We start from the raw sequence: 18,876 nt of genomic DNA on the forward strand, positions 1-18,876 counted from the left end.
TGACTTCCACAGCCACCTGAGGCAACAAAATTCCACAGATTCACCACTCTCTGGCTAAAGAAATTCCTCATCTCCATACTAAAAGGTCGCCCCTCTATTCTGAGGCTGTGTCCTCTGGTCCTAGACTCTCCAAACATAGGGAAACATCCTTCCCTCATCCATACTATTGAGGCCTTTCAATTGCTTTCCAAGAAACTGCAACTCCCAATAATATCGCTGGAAAGGCTCTCCTTCTTGTAGAAAACAAATTCTGCATTTCTCTCAGTTCTAAGTTGGTTTAAACTAAGCTTGCTGAGAAGCCAAAGTGCCTGGTAACCATCACCACAACCCCATCCCCATCAGCTTTAAACCCCTCTCTTTAACTCAGGGGTTCCCAACCTGGGGTTCATGGTATTAAAAAGGTTGTGAACCTCTGCGTTAAATCCTCTCACAAAGGATGGGGGAATGTTTGTCATAAGCACAGTTTAAGTTACAAATCTCACTAAACATTGAATGTGCTGTTTTGCTTTCAGTATTTGATTTGGAATCCTTGCTGAGGTGCAAAGCAGTTTTAGGCTCCTGTCACCTTCATTAAGACAGCCCATCAGCTTGTGCAGACTGGCAGCGATGTGTAACAAATCCAGGCCCCCTTCAGTGACTGATCTTATTTTCGGCAAGATGTGAAGACAGCTGGAAGCTTCAAGAGGGAATTCAGGCAAGTAAATATTGCCTTAAGCAACACACACACACACACACAAGATGCTGGAGGAACTCAGCAGGCCAGGCAGCATCCATGGAAAGAAAGAAAAAGCTGACGTTTCGGACCAAGTCTTACTTATTTTGTAATGTGGCTTCAAAACCATATTGATGAGAGGTGACTTGATGGAGATGTATAAGATGGAGTTGTATAAGGTATTGAGCGTGTGGGTAGCAGAGGCTTTTTCCCAAGGCTGAAATGGCTAACACGAGGGTGCACAGTTTTAAGGTGTTGGATGTAGGTACTAAGGGGGATGTCTGACCAAGGTCATGTATATCTGTAACAATACTTCATGGTTCTTGAACTCAATCCCACGGCTGATGAATGCCAACACACCGTACGCCTTCTTAACAACACTGTCAAACTGTGCAGCAGCTTTGAATGTCCCATCAACACAGATCCCAAAATCCCTCAGATCCTCCCACTGCCAAGAATCTTACCATTTATATTATATTCTGTCTTCAAATTGGACTTGCCAAACTTATCTGGGTTGAAATCCATCCATCACTTCTCAGCCCAGTTCTATCGGTGTCCCATTGTAACCTCTGAAAACCCTCCAGACTATCCACAACTCCCTCAACCTTTCTGCCGCATCCTCATCCAGGTCATTTATAAAAATCTCAAAGAGGAGGGGTCCCAGAGCTGATCCCTGCGGAACACCACTGGTCACTGTATTCCATCTACCATTTCCTTTCCCATTCTCCTAATCTGTCCAAGTCCTTCTGTAGCCTCCCTACTTTCTCAAAACTACCTGCCCCTCCACCTATCTTCATATCATCTGCAAACTTTGCAACAAAGTCATCAGTTCCACCATCTAAATCATTGACATATAACATAGATAGAATCGGTCCCAACACACAGTGGAATACCACTGGTCACCGGCAACCAACCAGAAAAGGCTCCATTTATCCCCACTCTTTGACTCCTGCCAATCAGCCACTGCTTTATTCATGTTAGTATCTTTCCTGTAATACCCTGGGCTTGTAGCTTGTTAAGCAGCCTCATGTCAAGGCCTTCTGAAAATCCATGTAACCAACATCTCCTTTGTCTATCCTGCTTGTTATTTCCTCAAATAACTCCAACAGATTTGTCAGGCAAGATTTTCCCTTGAGAAAACCATGCTGACGAGGCCTATTTCATCATGTGCCTCCAAGTACCTTGGGATCTCATCTTTAATAATTGACTCCAACATTTTCCCACCACTGAGGTCAGAATAACTAGCCTATAGTTTCCTTTCTTCTGCTTCTCTCCCTTCTTGAAGATACATCCCAGTCCATCACGGGAAGAGCTATATCCTACTTTGATCACATCTACCATGAGTGCTGCCACAAGAAAGCAGTATCCATCAACAAAGACCCCCACCATCCAGGTCATGCTCTTAACTCGCTGTGGTCATTGGGAAGGAGGTACAAGAGCTTAGGTCCCACACCACCAGGATCAGGAGCAGTTATTACCCTTCAACCAATGTGGGTAACTTCAATCACCTCAACACTGAACTGGTTGCACAACCAATGGACTCACTTTCAAGGACTCTACTTCACATGTTCTCAGTATTATCTATCTACCTACACCAAGTGGTTAAGGCGTTGGTTTTGTGACCTGAAAGTCGCTAGTTCGAGCCTCAGCTAAGGCAACGTGTTTGTGTCCTTTAGCAAAGCACTTAACCACACATTGCTCTGCAACAACACCAGTGCCAAGCTGCATGGGTCCTAATGCCCTTCCCTTGGACAACATTGGTGGCGTGGAGAGGGGAAGGCTTGCAGCATGGGCAACTGCCAGTCTTCCATACAACCCTGCCCAGGCCTACGCTCTGGGAACTTTCCAAGGCACAAATCCATGGTCTCATGAGACTAATGGATGCCTATATCTATTTATTACCCTAGACAACAAAGATTTTGCTTTCCTGAAGACTTTTGGGTGTACCTGATGAATTTTGAGCTGCTGATCATGAAATTTCCCTATCACACACCATTTTTTAAAAATCGCCTATAGTTGCTATTTCAATTCACAAGTCATGTCAGAATAACCGATGCCAAGATTAAGGAAGGTGTTTTTGTTAGTCCACAAATCAAACAGGTCATCAACATCAAGCTTCTAGTGGGACCGGAGAAAATCACATGGAAGGCATTCGAGGAAGTCGTCGAAAATGTTTTTGGTAACTACAGAGCACCAAACTGCGTGCAGCTGGTTGACAACGTGCTTCAGGCAACGTGTCACTAAAGATTCATTTTCTGCATTCCATTTAGACTTCTTCCTTGCAAATCTCGGCAATGTCTGTGAAGCGCACGGAGAAAGGTTCCACCAGGGCATCGCGGTCAGAGAGAAACAATATCAAAGCAACTGGAATCCATCAATGCTGGTTGATTATTGTTGGAAGCTTCAGCGAGAAGCCTCAGACACTGAGTACAAATGAAAATCATCAAAAAAAAACATTTTTAGCTTGGTTGAACTATTGCAAAGTGTCAACACCGTTATACAATTAAACACATTATATTGAATAAAAGTTAAATTCTTGCTTCTCTAAATTCCTACATGATACAGGTAGTCTGAGAATGATACCTGTGTTCAGCATCAAGCAGTCTACCAAAATAAAAAGAACTTATGAGGAATCAACAGTTTTGAAAAAAAGTTGTTGTCCAGTATTAATAGCTAATTTTATATTTGCAGAGTTTGCACATTGGTTGTTTATTAATCTGTGTGCAGTTTTTACTGATTCTATTGCATTTCTTTGTTCTACTGCAAAAGCCCACAAGAAAATGAATCTCAGGGTAGTATATGGTGACATATACTTACTTTGATTATGAATGTGCTTTGAAGAAACAGGTTAATGAGTACAGAGGAGAAAGGGGAAATAATGCTGGAAATGTGGAACACAAACAGCAGCTTTTTTGCTGTGAATCAGGGATCTGTCTTGCTGCTCGCTGAGTGAACTCTTTTGCAATGTGTCAAACTGAGGCGATAATTCTGGAAAGGAAAAGCAGTTGGGGAGAGAGAGGCGACGAGACAGAAACATCCTGTGGGGTTTCGACATGGGGTGTGGAGAGGATGTGTCCTGCTGTGGCAGACTCTGGGGTTAGATGCCTCTATTTCCAAATATCGAGCCTCTCTTACTTCTCTCAGTCAGTTGTGAGATCTTAGAACACTCATCCTTAAAGGGCAAGTGGAAGCAGAGCCTTTAAGGCAGGGGTAAATTAACCCTTGATCATCTTGGGGATGAGTGAGAGTTTGCCAGGGTCCTCTTGGGTCACAACAGAACAGGCTCGATGAAGGGCCTCAGCCCAAAACGTCAAAAGTTGAGTTCCTGCAGCATTTTGTGTGTGTTACACTTTATACTCTCTGCAAAATGAACCAACTACACTCAGTGACCACCTTACTAGATACACCTGCTCGTTAATGCAAATATCTAATCAGCCAATAATGTGGTAGCAATTCAAAGCATCAAAGCACATAGACATGGTCAAGAGGTTCAGTTGTTGTTCAGACTGAACATCAGAATGGGGAAGAAATGGGATCTAAGTGACTTTGTCTGTGGAATTATACTTGGTGCCAGATGGGGTGGTTTGAGTATCTCAGAAATTGTTGATCTCCTGGGATTTTCACACACAGCGGTCTCTAGAGATTACAGAGAGAGGTGTGAAAAACCAAACAAAAAAAAAATCCAGCGAGCAGCAGTTCTGTGGGTGAAAGTGACTAGTTAATGAGAGAGGTCAGAGGAGAATGGTCAAGCTGCACAACACTGATCTCCTGGGATTTTCATGCACAACCGTCCCTGGAGTTTACAGAGAATGGTGTGAAAATCAATGAAACAAAACATCCAGCGAGCAGCAGTTCAGTGGGTGAAAATGCCTTGTTATTGAGAGAGGTCGGAGGAGAACGGCCAGACTGGTTCGAGCTGACAGGAAGGCGACAGTAACTCAAAGAACCATGTGTTACAACAGTGGTGTGCAGAAGAGCATCTCTGAATGCACATCATGTCAAACCTTGAAGTGGATGGGCTACAGCAGCAGAAGACCACAAACATACACTCAGTGGTTATTTTATTAAGTATAGGAGGTATCTAATATGAGGCGACACCCTATAAAGTGGCCACTGAGGGAATGTATAACTGTAATACTGTGTATGCTCTGTATACAAGCTGTACTTGAGCTCATAAGGTTAATAAATCTTGAAGAAGATTCTGGGCCCAAAACATCGACTGTTTATTCATTGCCATAGCTGGTCATCCAGCTGCATTGAAGATCAGCGTGGCCATCAGACACAACAACGACCTCTCAGAGCCCTTCCCAATAGGCAACGGTGTAAAGCAAGGCTGCATCCTCGTGCCGACTGGCTTCACCATCTTCTTCAGCACGATGTTCGAAATGGCCACAGAAGACGTTGATGATGAGGACGGTGTCTACATCCGATACCACACCAATGGCAGCCTGTTCAACCTGAGGCGACTGCAGTCCCACACCAAGACACTGGAGAAACTCATCTGAGATCTCCTCTTTGTCGACGATGCTACCCTTGTCGCCCACACCGAGGCCCTGCGGCGTGTAACGTCCTGCTTCGCAGAGGCTGACGAGCTCTTCGGACTAGAAGTCAGCTTGAAGAAGACAGAAGTTCTCCATCAGCCCGTACCGCAGGAAGATTACCACCCTCCCCGCGTCACCGTCGGTGAGGCAGAGCTGAAGACAGTCCGCCAGTTCAGCTACCTGGGGTGCACCATCTCACCAGATGCCAAGATCGACAGAGATTGACAACAGACTGGCAAAGACAAACAGCGCATTCGGCGGGCTGTACAAAAGAGTCTGGAACAACAAGCATCTGAAGAAACACACGGAGATCAGCGTGTACGGAGCCATTGTACTGACCACCCTCCTGTACGGCTCCGAGTCGTGGGTCACCGACCGTCACCTTGAGTGTTTTCACCAGCGCTGCCTCCACACCATCCTTAACATCCACTGGAGTGACTTTGTCACCGACATTGAGATCCTCGCACAGGCGGAGGTCACGTGCTGTTGAAGAAGCAGCTGCGCTGGGCAGGGCACGTCTCCAGGATGGAGGATCATTGCCTGTCCAAGGTTGTGCTGTATGGCGAACTCTCCACTGGCCACCGAAGAAGAGGTACAAGGACTCTCTGAAGAAATCCCTCGGTGCTTTCTTCACTTGCCAGTCTGCCTCCTCCTTCGAGAACACACGCAGGGCCGGCCTTGAGGACAAAAGAAGAAGGAGGGAGAACCGTGACACAGTAGCACCAAACCCAGAACAGGTTTTCCCTTGCACCCACTACAGCCGGGTCTGCCTGCCTCGTATTGGCCTAGTCAGCCACCAGCAAGCCTGCAGCAGACGTGGGCAGTCCCTTTCCTAAATCTTCGTTCGCGAAGCCAAGCCATGATGAGATGCTGCCTGACCTGCCGAGTTCCTCCAGCATTTTGTGCATGCTGCTTTGGAGCTCCAACAATTAAGACCATAAAACATAGTAGCAGAATTAGGCCATCTGGCCCATCGAGTTTGCTCCACCATTCAATCATGGCTGATCCTTTTTTTTTCTCTCCTCCCCAACCCCAGTTCTCGGCCTTCTCCCCATAATCTTTGATGCCATGTCCAATCAGGAACCTCTCAATCTTTGCCTTAAATACTCCCAACGACCCGGCCTCCACAGACGCACGTGGCAACAAATTCCACAAATTCAGCACTCTTCGGCTAAATAAGTTTCTCTGCATCTCTGTTTTGAAAAAGTGCCCCTCTATCCTAAGGCTGTGCCCTCTTGTCCTAGACTCTCCCACCATGGGAAACATCCTTTCCACATCTACTCTGTCTAGACCTTTCAACATTCAAAAGCTTTCAATGAGACTCCCCCCCCCCCCCCCCACCATCCTGCAGAATTCCAGTGACTACAGACCCAGAGCCATCAAACGTTCCTCACATGATAACCCTTTCATTCCTGGAATCATCCTTGTGAACCTCCTCTGGACCCTCTCCAATGCCAAAACATCTTTTCTAAGATGAGGGGCCCGAAACTGTTCACGATACTCAAGGTGAGGCCTCACCAGTGCCTTATAAAGCCTCAGCATCACATCCCTGTTCTTGTGTTCTAGACCTCTTGAAATGAATGCTAACATGGCATTTGCCTTCCTCACCACTGACTCAACCTGCAAGTTAACCTTTAGAGTGTTCTGTACAAGGACTCCCAAGTCCCTCTGGATCTCAGATTCCGGTATTTTCTCCCTGTTTAGAAAACGGTCCGCACATTTATTTCTACTACCAAAGTATAGGATCGTATTCTGCGAGGTCTCTGTGTTGAACTACAAACATGTTGTTAATTTTCAATTATGCTGCTGCATATTGATTCTCTCTTGACTGGAGGAGTCAGAAACCTAATAACTTACTCCAAGTGTCACCTCTGACTGGGCAGGCCTCAGATTATCACATTAACAGTTTGCGCGACTTCCCTGACTGTAATAACCAGCAGCCACTTTTGAAGATGAACTGAGCAAAAATGCTTTGCAGAATTTTTGATGTGGTTTGGAACCTCCGCCTGTCTTTGAAGCGAAACCTCGCACTGGTAGGATGTGAAACAAATGCAGCTGTTCTATTTTTGAAATGCTGTGTGGCCATTTTCCCTCTCGCTGCCCCGGCAGAAGCTGACGTGCATTTGGAGCCTTTCCAGCTCAAGCAGAGCTGAATCCAGGTGCGGTTTGGGATTCGTTTCTTCAATTGGCTGGGAGGGGGAGTCAGCCTGCAAGCTTTGACTTGGGTGCAACCTCTGACTTTCCCAGTGACATTCCTTGCACTTATTCCAGCACTAATTCCATCATTGTTATTCCTTCCAACCTGCTGTCCTCGATAAAGTCAGTATTAAATTCCCGTTCCTCATGGTTTGATACAATTGTGTGGTTTGCAAGCTTACGGTGCCAAGCAAATGTTCAAAATAAATTTATTATCAAAGTGCATATGCGTCACTGAATAGAACCCTGAGATTCATTTTCTTGTGGGAATACTTAATAAATCCATAATAGAATTATAATCATAATCAATGAATGGTTATTCAACACATCTGCAAAAGACAACAAATTATGCAAATACAGAGAGAAAGAAACAAGAATAATAAATAAATAAGCAATTAATATCAAGAATGTGGGATGAAGAGTTCTTGAAAGTGAATCCATTGGTTGTGGGAACTTTTCAATGATGGGACAAATGAAGTTGAGTGAAGTTGTCCCCTTTGGTTCAAGAGCCTGATGGTTGAGGGGTAGTAACTGTTCCTGAACCTGCTGGTGTGAGTCCTGAGGCTCCTGTAACTTCTTCCTGATGGCAACTGCGAGAAGAGAGCAGGGGGTCCTTGATGATGGATGCTGCTTTCCTGAGACAACGTGCAGTGTAGGTGTGCTCAATGGTTGGGGGGGGCGGGGGGGGGGGGCTTTACCTGTGATGGACTGGACTGTATCCACTTTTTTTTGTAGCATTTTCCATTCAAGTGGTTTTTCCATACCAGTCCATGACGCGGTCAGTCAGTATACTCTTCACCACACATCTATAGAAGTTTGTTAAAGTTTTCGATGTCATACTGAATCTTTGCAAACTCCTCAGGAAGTAGAGGTGCTGTTGTGCTTTCTTAGTAACTGCACTTACATGCTGGGCCCAGGACAGGTCCTCCAAAATGATAGCACCAAGGAATTTAAAGTTGCTGATCTTCTCCACCTCTGATCCTCCAATAGGTCTGGCTCATGGACCTCTAGTTTCCACCTCTTGAAGTTGCTTGGATTTCCAGCATCTGCAGATTTCCTCATCTCAGTAATCAGCTCCTTGGTCTTGCTGACATTGGTTGTTGTGGCATCACTCGGTCAGATTTTCAGTCTTCTCCCCTATATGTTGATTCATCACCACCTTTGATTTGGCCCACAACTGTGGTGTCATCACCAAACTTGAATATGGCCTTGGAGCTTGGCCCCACAGTCATAAGTGTTGAGCAAGTTGAGCAGGGGTCTAAGCACGCTGCCCTGTGCTGCGCCTGTGCTGATGGAGATTGGTGAGGAGATGTTGCTGCCAATCTGATCTGACTGGGGTCTGTAAGTGAGGAAATCCAGGATCCAATTGCAGATGGAGTTATTGAGGCCTCGAAGAGTATTGATTAGTTTTGAGGGGACAATGATATTGAATGCTGGGCTGTACTCGATAAAGAACATCTTGAGGTATGCATCTTTGCTGTCCAGAGTTGAGTGAAGAGCCAATGAGATGGTATCTACTGTAGACCTGCTGCTCTGGTGGGCAAATTGAAGCGAATCCAAGTCACTTCTCAGGCAGGAGTTGATATGTTTCATGACCAGCCTCTCAAAACACTTCATCGCTATGGATGCAAGTGCAGGTGGCATCAACCTCGTTGATGTAAGCTGTGCACTCATTGGCCATTTTATTTGGTACCACCTGTAACTAAAAATGTGACCACTGAATGAATGCTCATGGTCTGTTGCTGCTGTAGCCCATCCACTTCAAGGTTCAACATGTTGTGTGCTTGGAGATGCTCTTCCACACACCACTGTTGTAACAAGCAGTTATTTGAGTTACTGTCATTTTCCTGTCAGCTTGAACCGCTCTGTCCATTCTTCTCTGACTTTTCTCATTCGCAAAACATTTTTGCCTACAGACCTGCCACTCACTGGATGTTTCTTTTTGTTTTTCACACCATTCTCTGTAAACTCTAGAGACTGTTGTGCATGAGAATCTCAGGAGATCAGCAGTTTCTGAGATACTCAAACCACCCCATCTGGCACCAACAATTATTCCACGGTCACTTAGATCACATTTCTTCCTTAATCTGATGCTTGCATTGAACAACAACTGAACCTCTTGACCACGCCTGCATACATTGAGTTGCTGCCACATGATTGGCTGATTAAATATTTGCATGGATGAGCAGGTGTACAGGTGTACCTGATTAAGTGGTCACTGAGTATAGGTCAGTCTCAGTCGATCCCACAACTTTAATCTCAATTAACCTCCCCACCACAACAGCACCACCAATTTCCCGCCCACTCTCCGGAGCCATTCATCAATGTTCTCTTGCACAATGAAGATCTCTCTTTGAAGATTATTTTGTTGACTCCGAAAACCCTCCTCAGACCTTCATAGCAAGGTTGTCTGTACCCTCTGCAACACTTCCACTACCTTTGCACATCTGTTTCCAGCTCAAAAGCACCTCAAGAAGCTGGTATCCATCAATAGCTATCCTGACCATTCGGGGCATACCCTCTCCTCGTTGCTACCATCGAAGAGGAGGTACAGGAGTCTGAGGGTGCACACGCAATGTTTTAGGAACAGCTTCTTCCCCTCCACCAACACAGTTCATGAACACTAACATGAGAAAATCTGCAGGCTGGAAATCAAAGTAACAAACGCAAAACATGATCTCACTGTTCTGATTTTGCACAATTTATTTGCTTTAATTTTTATTATAACTTATAGTTTTTTTTATCCTGCACTGGAGTGTTTTCACAAGACAATGAAGTTCATGACATGTCATTGACAGTAAAGCTCCCAACGTTTCCTGTGTAAAAGGTACTGGAGGTTTTGTGTGGTGTTACTCTGTGTGTATAGCAAATGAGGAGCTTTAAAATTGAGAATCTATGAACTCTTCGAACAACAGGGAAACCTCCCAACATGACTGCTTTTGCACAGTTTTAGCAACTGAGGAGTTTAAAAGCTGAGAATCTACGCGCTCTTTGATCAACCTGAAAACCTCCATTGGAGGTATTGTCAACGGTTTTGGGAACCAGATCTCAGAAAGGATGTGTTGTCATTGGAGAGAGTCCAGAGGAGGTTCACGAGGATGATCCTGGGAATGAAGGGGTTAACATATGAGGAGCGTTTGGCAGCTTTGAACTTAGAAGAATGTGTGGGGATCTCATTGACACCTACCAAATGTTGAAAGGACTAGATAGGGTGGATGTGGAGCGGATATTTCCTATGGTAGGGTATTCAGAACAAGAGGGCATAGTCCTAAAATTGAGGGGTGAGCCCCTTTAGAAAAGAGGTGAGGAGGAATTTTTTTTTAAAGCCAGAGAGTAGTGAATCTGAGGAAAGCTCTGCCACAGACTGCGGTGGAGGCCAAGTCCGTGGGTATACTTAAGGCAGAGGTTGATCGTTTCCTGATTGGTTAGAGCATCAAAGGACATGGCGAGAGGGCATGTGTAGGGGGTAGAGTGGGATCCCAGATCAGCCATGATGGAATGGCAGAGCAGACTTGATGGGCTGAATGGCCTAATTTTGCTTCTATGTCTAACGCTTGCTTTTGCACAGTGTGACCCTAAACAAGGAGATCATGATTACACCACCTATGATTTTTTTTAAAATGATGTTGCTTGGTGGGGGGGGGGGGCTAATATTTACCAAGGGAAGAGCTTTACTTTTTTCCAAAATAAGCGAAATAATAGTGTAGAGTTTAGCGTATCACTACTACAGCTCTAGTGGCCCAGGTTCAATTCCACCTCTGACTGTAAGCAGTTTGTACCTTCTCCCCGTGACCAGGAGCTCCGGTTTCCTCCCACAGTCCAAAGACATACCGGCTATTAGGTTAACACGAGGAAATCTGCAGATGCTGGAAATTCAAGCAACACACACAAAATGCTGGTGGAACGCAGCAGGCCAGGCACCATCTATAGGGAGAAACGCTGTCGATGTTTCGGGCCGAGACCCTTTGTCAGGACTAACTGAAAGACAACATAGTAAGTGATTTGAAAGTGGGAGGGGGAGGGGGGAGACCTGAAATAATAGAAAACAGGAGGGCGTGGGGTTATTAGGTTAATTGGTCACATGGGTGTAATTGGGCAGTTCAGGGTAGTTAGTCCAGAGGGTCCAGTTACTGTGCTGGATTTCTAAAATTAAAAAGAGATCATGAAATCTTTATCATCATTCAACTTTGTGCCAAGTGCTGGAGCAGAGACCCAATCGCGGACCCAGTACTGTGCACACTGTGTATTTATGGAGTAACAAATCCCAAGGAGTAAACAAAGTCAAGGTCAAAGATCAGGCAGAGATCAAACCATCCGGAGAAATCCAAAAACCAGAATCAGGAAAACTCGCTGGCACAATCTGGCAACAAACAGGGGAAAACACAGGACTAAAATAGACTGAGCGATAAACAGAGAGGCAGATGATAGGTGGAGCACAATGAGACACGGGTGGCAGCGATACAGGTAATAACTGGAAACAGGTGAGGTTGGAGTATCTGTTCGGATTCTGCTGCTGCCTTGGAGGCTATAAAAGGGAATAAATCAAAAGCTCGTCCTGACAGAGTTACTGAGATTCTCTTAGCTTTGTTTAGAGTAGGGAAGATGGGTTGTGAAGTCAGCTTTACATGGATACCTGGGCATGCTGGGGTGGAGGGAAATGAAATTGTGGATGGCATTGCAAAGTCTTCCTTACAGAGCGGGCAAGTAGGAATTAGAATACCCCGAGGCAGAGCAGAATTGAAAAGAAAGATTAAAAGGTGTAGAGAAGCAATGGCAGGAGGACTGGTAAAATGAATTAAAGGGAAGGCATTTCTTTTCTAGTCACCCACAATTAAAATGGTCTCAGACTGTAACTCTTTAAATCGTAGAGATATTGTGAAATTAACAAGACTTAGGTTGGGGCATTGTAGGAAGACATCCTACCGGATTATGTGACTGTGGTAGTCCAGAGACAGTTCAGCATGTTTTGCTGAATTGCAATGGATATAAAATTGAGAGAAGCATATTGTTCAAGAGGCTGTCTGACTTAAATGTATTTTGTTTTTCTGTTAAATCTTTGTTTGGCCACCAAGAGAACCACCATCAGATTGAAAAGTTTATTCAACCAACACACACAAAATGCTGGTGGAACACAGCAGGCCGGGCAGCATCTACAGGGAGAAGCACTGTTGACGTTAACAACACACACAAAATGCCGGTGGAACACAGCAGGCCAGGCAGCATCTACAGGGAGAAGCACTGTCAACGTTAACAACAACACACACAAAATGCTGGTGGAACACAGCAGGCCGGGCAGCATCTACAGGGAGAAGCACTGTCAACGTTAACAACAACACACACAAAATGCTGGTGGAACACAGCAGGCCGGGCAGCATCTATAGGGAGAAGCACTGTCAACGTTAACAACACACACAAAATGCCGGTGGAACACAGCAGGCCGGGCAGCATCTACAGGGAGAACCACTGTTAACGTTAACAACAACACACACAAAATGCCGGTGGAACACAGCAGGCCAGGCAGCATCTACAGGGAGAAGCACTGTCGACGTTAACAAAAACACACACAAAATGCCGGTGGAACACAGCAGGCCAGGCAGCATCTACAGGGAGAAGCACTGTCAACGTTAACAACAACACACACAAAATGCTGGTGGAACACAGCAGGCCAGGCAGCATCTATAGGGAGAAGCACTGTCGACGTTAACAACAACACACACAAAATGCCGGTGGAACACAGCAGGCCAGGCAGCATCTACAGGGAGAAGCACTGTCGACGTTTTGGGCCGAGACCCTTTATTATTCTGTTTCTACGTGCGACTAGTGCATACTCGAGAATTTGAGATTCTTGAAACTCTGTAACTAATTATACATCCTGCGGAGGGCAGTGATACATCTAGATGCGTCTAAACTGCTGGAAATGGAAGAAGAAGAAGAAGAAGAAGAGTTTGGAGTACTCAGTGATACAGGGGCCGGAGTAGAGCAGGAGAGGCGACAGGAGTACATGGGGCATGAAAACAAACAAGAGCACGTGGCAATACAAAAACACAGACTGACAGCCAGTGGGAAACACACAAGACACAGAGTTCGGCTGGAGGTACTGACACTTTGGGAAAAAGTTACCTCAAACAGTAGAGCAGTTCTTCAGTGTCAGTCTGGAGAGGGCCTAAAAGCCTTGGCTATTCTAACTGAGAGGAGTGAGCACCACTGTCAGGGCCATGTGTAGTGTGGGGGTGTGGCTTACTTTCCAGTCAAATGCCGCTTCCGCTGTGTCGATCGCCGATTGGTCAGTTTAAAAGCTGCCGCGCTTCCATTGGTTGGCTTGAGCGCCACGGCACCTGGGGTCTGGGTTCAGACGCCCCAGGTATAAAGTCCTGTTGTTCCCAGTGCACACCTCACAGAATCGTCGGGAAGGTATGCTAGCTGCGTACTTTCTTCTAAGTGCCTGCTTGTTGAGTATTCAGTTTTGTAGTTTGTGTAGTCTAGCTGTTTGGTTGAATCCTTTACTGTTTGAAAATCATTGATCAACATATTTATTTGTAGTCAGTGTCTTCTGTCTCTCTCGCTCTCTCTCTCTCACCAAACCCGTGAGCCTGCCTCCACGTTACACCCCGGTTGAGACTGTAGGGTAACGTAATTGGCGGAGATGTATGTAATTGACAACCACCGGCATCACGTCGCTGTCACCTAAGTAGGTTTTTGCAAATAAAATGACATGAGGCGTTTTATGTTTAACAAAAAGCGTTAACGAGTCATTTATTAAACTCCAAACTGAGCTCAAAGTGCGGCAAAAGTCCTTTACGGAATTACATATTCATGTCAGGCCAGCCTCTTAAGGTGAAGCCCAAATCAATAGGGGCAGCTTCTTCCCCTCTGTCCCCTGATTCCAGAATGGACACTGAACCCATGAACACTACCTGACTGCATAGGACCGAGCCGGGCGGTTCATCCGAGTTCTGGACAGGCTCACAATGGCAGTTTTAGTGAACCCTGGAAGGGTGGGGAGGGTTGCCTAGGGTAGCGTAATTGCTGGAAACATGCATAATTCACACCCACCAACACTGAGTTGGGGTTCACTCTCAGAGGCCGATGCTGCAATTACATGAAGGACTTTTACAACGCTTTCAGTGTTTTTGGAGTTCAATAAAGGGCTTGTTACGATTTTTCTTAAAATTAAAAAAGCATGCGTCGTCTTATTTGCAAAAACCGACAAGACAAACTGGGTTTTGGGCATTCCTTCACATGTTCCAAGGTCCGGTTTGAACTATTTCATTGTAAATAATCTCCTAAAAGTTATTTTTCAGTGCAGTTTGGATAAATTCCAGCTCTGCAATCGATTACAAGTGTGGTTATGACAGAACACATTCCTAAACTAGTAGAAACTGATGTTTCTTTTTATAGGGTACTCACTTAAATAGTTAGTGCATCTTGTGATGATGTTTTCAGGGGAACATGGGAGATCAAATTTGAACAAAATTCTGATCAAGCACAACTATAATTTAATTGTTTATGTCACTATAAAGGTAGGACCAGACAAGTTACAAGAAATATTATATTAAATAAAGCCAATTATTTCAGAATCAGGCTTAATATCACCAGCATATGTCATGAAATTTGTTAACTTTGTGGCAGCAGTACAATGATTACATGATAACAGAGAAAAAGAAATCTGTATAATTACAGTAAATATATATATATAAAATAAGTAGTGTAAACAAAAGAGATTAAACAAAAAAAAGCTAGGTAGTGTTCATGGATTCAACGCCCATTCAGAAATCGGATGGCGGAGGGGAAGAAGCTGTTTCTGAATCGTTGAGCGTGTGCCTTTGGGCTTCTGTACCTCCTTCCCGATCGTAGCAAAGAGAACAAGGCATGACCTGGGTCGTTAATGACGGACGCTGCCCTTCTGAGGCATCGTTCCTTGAAGATGTCCTGGATACTACAGAGGCTAGTGCCCGTGATGGAGCTGACTAATTTTACAACACTCTGCAGCTTACTTTGATCCTGTGCAGTAGCGCTCCCACACCCACCCCGCTGCCCCATGGCAGACAGTGATCCAGTCAGTCAGAACGTTCTCCACCATGCATCTGTAGATATTTGCGAGTGTTTTAGGTGACAGACCAGATTTCCTCAGATTCCTGATGCAATATGGCTGCTGTCTTGCCTTCTTTATAGCCGCATCAATATGTTGGTTCCGTTTTTACTAACTCTTGCTGCAAATTGAAATCCGTTTGGTAAAACTGACGCTGCGCAGCTTCAATGACCTCAGTTCAATCCTGACCTCCACTGCTGCCTGTATGAAGTTGGGATGCTCTCCCTGAGACCACATAACTTTTCTCTGGGTCTTTGCATTCCTTCCACATCCCAAAGGCTTATGGGTGGGTGGGTAAGGTGGGCCAAGGGGCCGCTGTGAGCACTGTCTGGGCCCCTTATAATTTTATAAACTACTACTGGGACTGGGGGCCATTGTGAGTTAGAGGAAAATATTGAATAGGTTAAGATTTTTTTCCCTGGAACGTAGAAGATTGAGAGGAGATTTGATAGAAGTGTAAAAGGGCTATAGACAGGCTTTTCCCAGTAAGGTTTGGTGGGTTAAAGGTGAAAGGTGAGAAATTTAAAGGGGACATGAGGCTTGAGGGGAAACATCTTCACTCAGAGGGTGGTGAGGGTGTGGAACAAGCTGCCAGCGCAAGTGGTGCATGTGAGCTTGATTTTAGCGTTTAAGGGAAGTTTGGATAGGTACATGATAAATAGGGATATAGAACACAGAATAGTACAGCACAGTACAGGCCCTTCTGCCCATTATGTTGTGCCGACCCTTAAACCCTCCCTCTCATATATCCCCCCACCTTAAATTCCCCCATATACCTGTCTAGTAGTCTCTTAAACTTCACTAGTGTATCTGCCTCCACCACTGACTCAGGCAGTGCATTCCACGCACCAACCACTCTCTGAGTAAAAAACCTTCCTCTAATATCCCCCTTGAACTTCCCTCCCCTTACCTTAAAGCCACGTCCTCTTGTATTGAGCAGTGGTGCCCTGGGGAAGAGGTGCTGGCTGTCCACTCTGTCTATTCCTCTTAATATCTTGTATACCTCTATCATGTCTCCTCTCATCCTCCTTCTCTGCAGAGAGTAAAGCCCTAGCTCCCTTAACATAGAGGACGATGGTCCAGGTGCAGGTCGATGGGAGTAGGTATTTTAAATGGTTCGGCACAGACTAGATGGGCCAAAGGGCCTGTTTCTGAGTTGTATTTTTCGATGACTCTATGCCTCCACTATAAGTTCTCTTTCCTTGGCCTTCGCTGTTCCAGAGAAAACAGATTCTTTAATCCAGATAGGATCCTGTTAAATTTCTCTGCACCCTCTCCAAATCTTCCACATGCTTCCTATAATGGATTGGCCCAGAATGGAATGAAATACTCCAGATACGACCTAACCAGAGTTTTATAAGGTTGTCACACGAGTACCAGACTCTTGAACGCTGTGACTTGACTAATAAAAGCAAGCACATCAGAAGCCTTCTTCACTATTCACTCTTTTCAGGGAGCAATGGACTTGGACCTCAAGATCCTTTGGCCATCAACACTGAGTGGCCCTTTATATTTGATCTCCCAAAATTCAATGCCTCACATTTGCCTGGATTAAACACCATCCCAGGGTGGAGGAGCAACACCTTATATTCCAACCTGACGGCATGAATTTTGATTTCTCCTTCCTCTAAATAAATTCCTTGCCCCCCCTTCCTCTATTCCCCACTCTGACCTTTTTAACCTCTTCTCACCTGCCTATCACATCACCCTGGGTCCCCTCCTCCTTCTCTTTCTCCTATTGTCCACTCTCTTGTCCTCTCTTATCAGAATCCTTGGGCAACACGAGTGAATCTGCAGATGCTGGAAATAAATAACAATACAAAATGCTGGCAGAACTCAGCAGGCCAGACAGCATCGATGGGAGGAGGTAGTGACGACGTTTCAGGCCGAAACCCTTCATCAGGAGTGAGAATCCTTCTTCTCCAGTCCTTGACCTTTCCCACCCACCTGGCCTCACCTATCACCTTTCAGCCAGCCTTCTTCACCTCCCCCCACCTTTTTATTCTGGCATCTCCCCACTTCTTTCTCAGGCCTAAAGAAGGGTCTCGGCCAGAAACATCGACTAGTTATTCTTTTCCATAGATGCTCCTGACCTGCTAAGCTCCTCCACCATTTTGTGGGTGTCTTGATTTGGATTTCCTGCATCTGCAGATTTTCTCTTGTTTATGATTTAAGCTCCATCCGCCATTTTCTCCATCCATATCTGGAAACTCATTCAGGATGACAATCGCTAATACTAGAGTGCAGATATTTTTAAAATGAGTGGAGGGACGTTTAGGCGAGATGTCAGAAAAGTAGTTTTTTTTAACTCAGATTATAATTGCAAGGAACACACTTCTGGGAGTGAGTGGTGATAGAGGCAGATACATCAGGGGCATTTGGAAGACTCATACAGAGGTGCATGAGTGAAAGAAAAATGGAGGGCTGTGTGGGAGGGAAGGGTTAGATTGACCTTGGAGTAGGTTAAAAGGTTAGAGGTCATAGCTTAAAATAAATTTATTTTCAAAGTATGTACACTATATACAATCTTGAGATTCATCTCCTTGCAGTCGCCCACAGGTAGATGAAAAGATACAGCAGAAGCCATGAAAAATTAAATACTGACAAATATCCAATGTGCAAACAGAGGTCAAGTCGTGCAAATTAAAAAAAAATTAAACAAATAATACCAGGAATGTGAGCTACGGAGTCTCTGAAAATGAGGGCAGAGTCCTTGGAGTCAGTTCAGCACTGAGTTGAGTGAAGCCGGGCCAGAGGCCCAATGGTTGCTAGGCAATGACTGTTCCTGAATCTGGTGGTGTGGGGCCAAGACTCCTGAACCTCACTCCTGATGGTAGTAGTGAGAAGAGAGGGAGAAGGGTCAGGCGGGATGGGGTCAGCTGAGGAATCTTGGCAGAGGGGCTGAACACCGGTACATTTTCTGCTCTCGAGCCTCAGCAATTTAATCTGGCTCGAAGTCTGACCTGGCGCTCTCTCTTCCGGCCGAATCTCATCTACTCAAGGTGCCCTACCCGCATCACTCCACGCCAGTCCTTCAGGAGATCATAAAATAGCTAGTTCGTTCAGACGGTTAAAAAGTACATTTCTTAAAAGGACTGCAGTGATCACAGTTCTGAAGAAGTATATCTAATATTTAGTAGTTTAGTGAGATACACACAAAAACTCAAAGTATATTGCCAACGCCATCTTGAAAAAATATTGTGTACGACATTGTGGGCCAAAGGGCCTGGGCTATGCTGTACTGTTTGATGTTCTATGTTCAATATCCACTTCCACCCCATATCTAACCCATGGTAAAACTATTTACATAAAACAAAAATTTCGCTTAGGAATCAAAT

The 18,876-nt window shown here is 45.1% G+C and overlaps 2 long non-coding RNA genes across 2 annotated transcripts in view; one reads left to right on the plus strand and one right to left on the minus strand.

Annotated features, from left to right (window-relative positions):
- Positions 1-1,780: 1,780 nt before the first annotated feature.
- LOC132381419 (uncharacterized) lies at positions 1,781-14,598 on the minus strand. The gene is made up of 3 exons (XR_009508026.1): positions 13,570-14,598; positions 11,229-11,427; positions 1,781-3,135 (listed from the first exon to the last, which is right to left on the minus strand). It is a non-coding gene; the product is annotated as an uncharacterized LOC132381419 (long non-coding RNA).
- Positions 13,845-18,876, plus strand: part of LOC132381420 (uncharacterized) — a 76,588-nt gene continuing 71,556 nt past the window's right edge. The window contains exon 1 of the long non-coding RNA XR_009508027.1: positions 13,845-13,860. This is a non-coding gene — a long non-coding RNA (uncharacterized LOC132381420). The remainder of the gene's footprint in view (positions 13,861-18,876) is intronic.

This window comes from Hypanus sabinus, chromosome 26 (genome assembly GCF_030144855.1).
Source record: "Hypanus sabinus isolate sHypSab1 chromosome 26, sHypSab1.hap1, whole genome shotgun sequence".
Taxonomy (NCBI): domain Eukaryota; kingdom Metazoa; phylum Chordata; class Chondrichthyes; order Myliobatiformes; family Dasyatidae; genus Hypanus; species Hypanus sabinus.